Here is a 9925-nt window from a genome sequence, read left to right as displayed (position 1 = left end):
GATCCGTTTGAACAGAATTTGTCACTGAGTCACTTCTTTGATTATGTTGAAATCCTGCGAGTAGAGGGTCACAGTTGAAGCATGATGAGCCCATAACCCAGAGGTCAGAGCATACTCTGTGAACGTTAATCTGCTGTTCATCATTTCACTAACATCAGGTGGATGTATCTATGCTCTGCAAAATTTTCACGCCTGTTTTAAGAAGCAAGATAAGCAGTTCCTGGTTCCTGCTTTTGTTGTCACACAAACCAAGATAGTAAATGCTGGGAACATGCACTGGTCGAGACTGCTGGCTCTCCCACATCCGTTTTCTCCCCAGCAGGTGTTCAGATGATGGTCTGAATCGCATTCTTCTGTTCCCTGTCACTCTGGGATGATGTGAGCCGTGAAATCTGTTCTCTAAGCTGGGGGTAACGTGATAACGCTTATACACATCAGGTGCAGTGGGCCTGAGCGTCAGGACTCTCTGCACTAACATCCCATGCTGATTCAGACCGCAGAACCCTCGCTGTGACTTCGAGAAGGACACAGACACAGATGACTGGGAGTGATTCTCTCTTTCTCTGCAGTTCCGCACATTTCGATCTGTCTTAGATGGCGTTATTTGCACAAGGTTCCGAAAAGAATATCAGGTCCTATGCATGCGCGATCTCCCTTTTGTACAGCTTTCCAGAATTTCCATAACTCCCACTTCCTCTAACCCCCTCCGCTCTCCACAACACCGTGTTTGACAGTGAGCTGAAGAGTGCGTTCACGTTTCTCTCCCACTGCACTGATTGCCAATAGGAGATGAGTTTGTCCAGCTGCCAATGGTGGGAGCCCACTCGCGCGGGAAGTGGCTAGTACAACCTCCTGGGAACTGGGAGTCAGACCGGCAAGGAGCTGTTATTAAAACTCAGTGCTGCCTTCACTCAGAAACACCAGAAAAACCTATTTTCAAAAAACAAGGAAACTCACCTGATTTATGGATCATGCTTCTGCTGCGGTCTGGCTTGTTGGTCTTGGGTGTGATATCACCTCGGGTGGGGGATGTAAGTGCGAGAAGTTACACTTGGGCCCTGGAGCTTTGCATCCAGTTGCATTTTGGACTCAGAAAGTATAATTTTGATGAGATCGAGGTCAGATCAAGGTGTCGAAGCTTGAAGACATACACCAGAAACTTCTTGTAGTTCGTTACTGGACTGAGAAATGGATTCCCTAACTTCAAATGATGCTGATCCTGTTAATGTGGATTTGGCCGAGTGCACGTCATGTGCGGAGTAACCTGAAAGCCTTAATCTGTTCAATTTTTTTTTCTCATTCTGTGTTCTGCATGCCCTTGATTACTATGATCTGCCTTTACCAATCGCAAACAAAAGTATTCACTATACTCAGGTTCATGTGACAATCAATCAATCAAATAAAGTCAATCAATCGAACCACACAGACATTTCCTTATTGTTTGGTGCCAGCACAGCGAAGGTGGGCTGCATGACCTCATTTGCACTGTGACATATTTTCTGATTCTGAGTGAAATCACAGTTAAATCAACAGAATGTGGGAAGTTACTCACTGGTTATATTGACACAGCCAGGACACATCTGCTCCACAGAGTATCACACAATAATAGTGAAGACCTTTCAGCATCATCCTCTGAGGTTCATGCCACACGCCAGACGATTTGCTGAAGACTGCGGGAAACTGCTGTAGTCATAGCTAACAGAGCGGCCCAGTGGGAGGTTTATGGGCATTGAACCCGGAAATTAATGGATTGAAAACATCCTCCGCTCGTTGTCAATTCCACCTTTCAGTGTGCGTACTGTCCCTACCAGTGTTTCTCTATAACAGAGCTCCATTCTACGTATTGCTTGTTGTTTCACTTCCGACTTCCTTTCACTCAATGCATCTGAAATTAATCTTTCGTGCTGTTACACCTGCCAAATTTCCATAGTTGGGGAAACACACTTGTGACGTTCTGGAAGCAATTTTCCTGTTCTCTGTCGGTCTTTTCTGATGAAATTCGCAAAATCATTCGCCATAGCTGGGCATATACTGGTAAAGGTGAGATATATCAGTTGTAAAGTGTTCTCTGTGTATGATGCCCTGCAGTTATTCCCCACGCTGTTCGACACAGCAGTGTCCTCCTCGTGAAATGAAAAACCGTGAGTGACAATTGGATCAACTTGTTGGGGACAGCATTATGACACAGACACAGTTCTGCATTATTAATAAATAGATCGCTAATTATGAATAACCACAGAGATATACAAGCGACAGAGAGTCACCATAGACTCGATGCACTGAATGGCTTCTGTCGCCGCGTGAGTGATGCCACAAGTTAATGCTGTCCCTCGTCCTGTCTCTGGGACAGAGTGGCTGATGTTGAAACAGTGTCTCAATTTTATCTTCCCTTCCGCGTTAGACTGTCTGCAGCCCCGCAGCTCAAGGCCGTGGGGATGACTCTCAGTGACTGAGGGTTTCATTCACATTATCTTCATCTGAGATATTTGGGGCTCAGATGTTAACTGTTGCCCGATTGCAGCAAAAGAACAGATATCACTGTTACAAAAGACTTTCTGCAGGATTGCTGTGTGAAGATGGATTCTGAACAGCAACAGGCTGCACAAAAATGCCCTCACATGAATTTACCTGAGGGCAGAGAATCACGAGTACATTCTGTCTTTCCCAACAGCTCAACAACTTTATTGCACTCTCAGATAAATGATATTTGGAGGAAGTTCCCAATCAAACTTGCTGATTTCCAGCACTTCATGGAACTGGCTTTGCCAATGAGAGCGAGCTTTAGAGCATATCCACGCTTGCCTCCCCTCACACTGCTTGCAGGTGAAGTGAAATATCTGAATACACTGCCGATGGAGTCCAAGCCGAAGGGATAAACAGCACTGTCCCGTGAACAAGGAGACGGAATGAGAAGGTGATATTCTTGAAACTCTCTGGTGCTCAGAAATCCGAGAGCAAAGTGGGATGTAGTTGGACCTGAGCGACTTTCAGCTGAGTTGTTGTTGGAAATTTAAGAATGTCAATTGTCTAGGGGCATGATTTTCACTTAATAGATTCATTTAATATTGGCATGTGAGAATGTTTTACTTCAAGTTGCTGTCGAGCCTTTGTTGTTTGATTTCACTTTTGCCCGGTCGCCCTATCAACTGTTTGAGAAGAAAAAGGTGTAAATCATGAAGTTGCACGCCTTGAAATAACTTTGATGTCTGGGGTAATAAGTATCATTGTAGTGGACATGGCACAGTACCACATGTGTGAAAGTGAAACAAGTGATTCAGGATGCTCACCCACACAATCCCACTCTGAATAAATCCACCATCTGGATGTTTGCACAGTTCTGTGTGTGAAACTTTAGAAAGAGGTGACGTGAAATGATTGGAAACAGCAACGAACATGTTGAAGGGAATGGTGTGTACATGAGGATTGTCAACAATAAAGGTAATTTGGAAAGTTGGGACAGTTCTCCTTGGAGAGCAGAAAGCTGAAAGCTGGACTTGTTAAAACTTTCCAAGACATGAGTTGGTTAGACAGAGGAAATAAGGAAGGGAGAATACTCCCTACGCCTGAAAAGATCGAGAACGATTCGGCAGAGTTTTAAAGTCATTAATAAAAGAAGAAAAATGTACATGAGAAGAACCGTTTTCACACAGGGAGTGGTTAGGTTCTGTAAACCACTGCCTGACATTGACAAAGACGCAGTTTCAATCGAGTTATGAAAAAAGCTGATTTGATGTTTACTTTGAAAGTATAAGTGTGCGGAGTTACAGGGAGAAGGAAAGAGAATTTTGCCAAAAGAGAAACGCATTTATCTCTGTGGAGTGCCAGCACAGCTAAGGTGGTTTGTGACACATTTGTGATTATTAGTGGAATCACAGTTCGACCAGCAGAATGTAGGGTGTTAGACAACAGTGATATTGGCAAATCCGGGACACAGCTATACAACAGAATACTATCCATCATGTACATGTCACAGGGAAGATGGCGCTGTCTGAAAATCCTGCAGGGTGTCCTGCTGATCAGACACAGCACACTTCACTATTCAGACAAGACCAGTGCTCTGTAGCGTGGCCTAGCAGCCTAAGCTGCTGGTTTCAGGTTTCTGTTTGGCAGGCGGTGCAGGAGAGTTAACAGCAGTGTGGGAGAGTGCAGACTCTCTCAAAGGGGTCAGTGTCCGTTCTGTTATGATGTGTTCGTCTCCCAAACGGTAAATAGCAGTCCCATGCAGCTCTATTGCTGCTATTTTGTTCCAGGCAAGTTAAGTTTTCACTGGAACCGAAGCGAGACTGTTGTTTCATCGCTGTTGTGAAACAAAGTCCTGTGGTGACTCTACTCGTTGTTATTTGATGTCCTGGCGAATGGGAAAATAATTCCAATGAATTGCAATGTCGGATATTCTTAAATTTATCTCCTTTCCTTCATTTCTGTCCTGGACACATCGGAAGGGAAAGGTAATCTAATCGAGACTTCGATAGAATAAATGAAATTCAATTTTTATGGCCCATTCTTATTGTGTTCTATCTTTCTCTCTTTTCAGCACTTTCTGGGAAGTGGTGGTGCACTAAGGCTCCGGTATGTTTGAAAGAGTCGTTTGGAATTGCCCTGCTGTTAGTTGTGAGATTAGTTTATGGCTCATGCCCTCGGACTATATCACATTCAGCGTTCATGCTTCGCTGTGTCTGAATGAGCATTTGGGTTGTCATTTTTGCTTGTGTTCCATCTTAAATGCTGACTGTTTTGCTATTCACTCAATACATTACGAGATAACACGGGTGTGAGGTAACTTCCAGCAGCAAAAATCCTCAACTGAGGATCTGGGAATATTTAACGGAGTATGGTCAGTCGGGGCAAAAGTAAGGAAGTCTTTCGGTTCTGCAGTGTTTCACAATGCTACCTTTCCGGTGAACAACGAACAGACTAAACTTTTGCGCCACAATGAGCAATGGGCAACCCCGCTAAAAGTAATCATTTCAAGCACGTGTAAACAACACAACGTTATTGGAGTACACCGCATGGAAACAGAGTCTTCCGTGGATCTGGTCCTTACTGACCACATAGCCAAAATTAAACAAGTTCCATTTCCCAGCATTTGGCCTCTATCCATCAGAAACCTTCCTATCCAGAAACTCATCCGGTTGCCTTGGAAATCTTCGGAGTGTACGAGCTTCCTTCACTGATAGCGTATTCCATGCACGCACACCTTTCTGTGTGGGAAATATGCCTCAGGTTCCTTTTAACTTTTAGCCCTCTCACCTTAAACCTATGCTCTCCAGTTTTCAACTTGCCCAACCTTGGGAAAAATACATAAATCCATAGTTTGCAAACTTTCCATAAGATCATGCCCCAGCTGCTATGCTGCAGGGAAAGTTGTCCCAGCCTATTCTGGTAAAAACAATGACTGCAGATGCTGCAAAGCAAATACTGGATTTGTGGTGCTGGAAGAGCACAGCAGTTGCTGAACTGCTGTGCTCTTGCAGCACCACTAATCTAGTACCAGGCTATTCAGCCTCACTCAACAGTCGATACATTGACAACATCCTTGTCTATATTTTGTAAGCAATTTCATATAATTTTCTTACTTTTTCGATGATGCCAATTTTGCTGGACAACAACGAGCTGTTGGAAATGTAAAGGTGAAGCGTAGAACCGCTGCAAATTTCAGTGCTGGAAACCAATGAGCAGCAGCGGCTTCTGGCGTAACTTGTTTCTGTAATATAGTAGTTATCTCATTCTCCTTACACTTGAAAGATTCCCAGTTCGAAAATGGGCTGAAACAGCCCTGTTCACAAAAGCAGCCTTTTTGACGGACGAAAACTGAACTTTCCTGCTTGGTTTCCATTTAGAAAACGGCTTTGTTTTTGCTACCAAAAATCTGCTCTCGGGGTGAAAATTAACGCAAGTTCATTTAATTACTGGGCGAAGCGTTGTCAAGTGTTTCTCCAACCTGGTTCTGAACATATACCATTCTGTTTAATAGTGTATTTCCCGCGTTCTGATCCTTCACCGAAAAGCAGTAACACGTTTGCATTCCTTGTGCAGGCGGCTCAGTTCAAAGCCAAGCAGAAAGCTGGTGCCCTGGTGTCACTGTGCACCATGAATTCTTAATGTAGACTCTCTGTCAAATGTATCCCAAAGTAGTCTCTGAAAGGCCTCATTTGGAAGCTGTCTGCCGTTATTCACAGTGCGAGAATTAGCACCAGAATTCGTTAATCATGTTTTTGGACGTTAGCGTCTCATTCCGTCAGCAACAGCAATGAATTAATTTACAGTGTCAGATGAACTTCTGGACTTGTCCTGTCATAGCGTCACTAATACGAAGGTATGCCCCGAGATCTAAGTCATGTTGGAACTGAAACTGTGGTATTGACAGAGAGGCTACCGAATGGCATTGCATCCATTTGGTTTTCTTTCAATAACAGATGATCAGGAAAATGTAAACGGAGAGGGGGCGAGGGGATGGGGGAAGCAGGATAACAAAGTGAGGCAGTTGCAGCTCTGGTGAAACTCCTTCTTTGTGATTCAGCCAACAACAGGAGATGTGAAGGTGACTCAGACCCGAGAGCTTTTCACATCGAAAACAAAGAGCACTCACGTACAGTTAGAACCTCTTTGAAATCTTGTGGAGTGGAGGCGTGAAGTAATCACCTTTTGACTTCTGTTAATGTGTTCAGAAACTGCCTTTTACATTGACATGAACAGAAACTGTATCTCTCATATGCCCCACGAAATTTTATAGATTACTTAGTCACTTCCCATCGATTCCCACACAGGTTTCCACCTCAGCTGGAAGCCATGTCGCTCATGTCCAGCTGGAGACATCTCTGCAGCAAGTTGCATGGTTAAGATAAAAGACAGGGAAAGTGCCACCTCATACCGGCACCGAGGTTTGAGCATCCTCACAATGCAATCAGTTCTTCTCGGATTGTACTGGAACCTCCGCTTTTTAGAAGGAGAACATTCTTTGGGACGCTTATTCTGCAAAGCAGCCCCGGTGACTGAAAGTATGCTGCACAGTATAACGTGGATAACGGCCTGCTCAGCTTTGTGCATTTTCTCTGTAGTTCGGTATGTTTCGTTCCGTGTAAACTTGAAAGTTGTTCTGCTTCGAGCAATGGGAGAAATCATTTACCAAAGCATGAATCGAAATTCCAGTAATTTTATGCAGCTCATGGCTATTTTAACAAATCATGACGGAACATGCATTCATAAAATCGCATATACGTTTGCAGTTGAAAACTGTCACAGAAGATAGATTCAGCTTTCCATTGATTTTTGTGTGATTTGATGGGCTATCATTGTCTACTGCGAAATTGTTATTATAGTCAGGCATATCCCAGCTGCTATGCGAGCAGGACAGGGATTGAGGAATGCTTTCCCTGTGATTTTTCTTCTGTTGTTTTTCAGGAGCACAATTGGAAATGTATGAAAATATGCCTCATGTGCACGTATGTTACCGTGGCCGAGCAGTCTAAGGTGCTGTGGCCAGGTTCCATCCTCTGAGGAGGCGTCGCTTCCAATCCCACCGCTGCTATTTCTGTGTGTCAACAGCAAAGCTAGTGCCGTGTTTCAAGCAACAAAAAAAACCAGGTCTTGTGGGTTTGCTTCTTGGAGAATTAACTGCGGTGTGGGAGAGTGCAGACTCTCTCAAAGGGGTTAGTGTCTGTGCTATCATGGTCATGTCGCCTCCCACACGGAAAATTGAGGGATTAAACAGCTCCACTGTTGCTGTTTTGTTCCAGGCAAGTTGTTTTCATTCGAACCAAAGAGTGACTGTTTTTTCATCGCTGTTGTGGAACAAAGTCCTACGGTGACTCTACTCGCCGTTATATGGTGCTCTGGCGAAAGGAAAAATGATTCCAATGAATTGCGCTGTCGTATATTCTTAAATTTCTCTCATTTACTTCATTTGTTTCCGGGAGAAGGCAGTAGGGAAAAGGAATCTAATCGAGAATGTGATTGGTGAAATTCACTTTTCATTGTGTTCTTTCTTTCTGTCTTTTCAGGACTTTCCTGGGAGTGGCGATGCACTAAGTCTCTGGGATGTTTGAAAGAGCAGTCTGGAATTGCCCTGCTGTTAGTTGTGACATTAGTGTCTGGCTCATGCGCGTGGTTGTGCCAGCCTGAACCTATCCTCACCCTTCCTGACGCTCTCTGCCCCCGGATATCAACTACCCCTTCATCCTCCACCCATTCTCTGGGGGGTGCTGTTGACAGGCCATTTTGTCTGTCAATTTCACTGTCCAGCTTCCACCGCCCCCGCTCCCAGGGACCAGCATCAACATATTCTCCACTCATGGACTCACATCTAGAGCTCACCTCCCCACTAACGATCACTGGCAGGTACTATGCCAGAGTACAAGGTGTTGCAGCAAATGTGCAACTCAGCGCAGAGCATGCTGCACTGGCTGCAAAGACCCAACCACAGTCCCGCACAATTCATTTGTAATTAAGAACACGTGGCTCCCCAAAGATCTCACAACCATGACAGGGTGTGTTATACAACCAACAATACATTTCACACCCTTTGGATAACACAGACCCCTTAGTAGAGCTTGCACTGATTGGACAGGGCGAGTTTTGTGTGCGCTGTGCTCCCGCATTACTATATCTACTTTAACAAAACAAGGCCCAGGCGCTGCCTCCTCCTTCGAGAGCCCTCTCTTATTAGCTGATCTCCAAAATCACTGTGGGCAGAGCAATATTACCATGCAGGCCAGCTATTTTCAGCCTAATCACATGCAGTTACACTCAGACAGGGAGCAATCCTGCCATCTATACAACAATAACCGTATCACCCGCGCAGTACTGGGAATCAAACCAGTTATTGAATCACCACTGCAACAGGGAATCCCCGTGCCACAACCAGCACAAGCAACACTCCATTCTTACCTATCCCGAAGCTTGGAAGACCATGAAAACGGCGCTTTGTGCAAGATCCAAGGGCTGTCAATGCCATTGATGTTCCCTGCTTCCTAGTAGTCCCGGACACAAATGCTATCCTGATCAATATTCCCGCCGCCTCCACCTGATATTCTTGGAATCGACCTTTGCTCAGAAACTTTCTCCATTAAGTTTGTCCCTGAAACTTTATGTTTTTACTTACGGCGGCTGCCAAAATACATGGACCAGCTTTCCCTAAGGGTATTCGGAGGGCCTCACAGTTTATACTGCTGCAGTATACCTCATCCTGTCCACCGTTCACCTACCATTCTATAGCCCCTCCCTCCAGTATGCAGAGGAAGCTGTTGGCTTACACATCCGCTACTGCATGCAAGCAATTTACGGTGGTCTTGCTCTGCAGTCTGGCACAGGATGGGCATAGGGTGTCTATCAAGAAAATGCAGCTGTCAGCAAATGTCTCATATCTTGTGTGCGACCTTTCCTTGGCCTCAGAGTACTGTCCACGGAGTAATTGTCTGTCATCAGCCAGCTTTTCCTAACTGCCACAAACAGACAGCTGCAAGTGTTTCTGGGGCTGGTAAACTACTGCAGGCCCTGGATTCCTGTCCATTGTGCTATTGATGCAACTCTGTGGGTGGCAGCTTTCCCTAAACAGCCAGCTAGAGTGAAGTGGACATCCGAAATGCAACGGGCATTCACTGAACTGATGCAACAACTAATTTCAACTCCTGCTCTGGGACTCCCAGGTTACTCACAGCCCTTCTATCTGTATGTAACCAAGTCAGAAGGGTTCGCGTCTGGCATTTTCACACAGCTTCATGGGTATTTCCGACGCCCTGCTGCGTTTTATAATGCTTAGTTACCACCTGCTATGTGCAGAATGCTGGCATGTTTGTGCGCGGTGGCAGCAGCCACAGTAACAGTGGATAAGACCACCCCAATTGTGTAGATCACCCGTGTACTGTTTTGGTCCCACTGTCACTCTTCCTGCTACTTAATTCAGCTGCAATCCAACATTTTGCTGCAA

This window comes from Chiloscyllium punctatum, chromosome 50 (genome assembly GCF_047496795.1).
Source record: "Chiloscyllium punctatum isolate Juve2018m chromosome 50, sChiPun1.3, whole genome shotgun sequence".
Lineage (NCBI taxonomy): Eukaryota > Metazoa > Chordata > Chondrichthyes > Orectolobiformes > Hemiscylliidae > Chiloscyllium > Chiloscyllium punctatum.
This window is presented reverse-complemented; position numbering follows the sequence as displayed.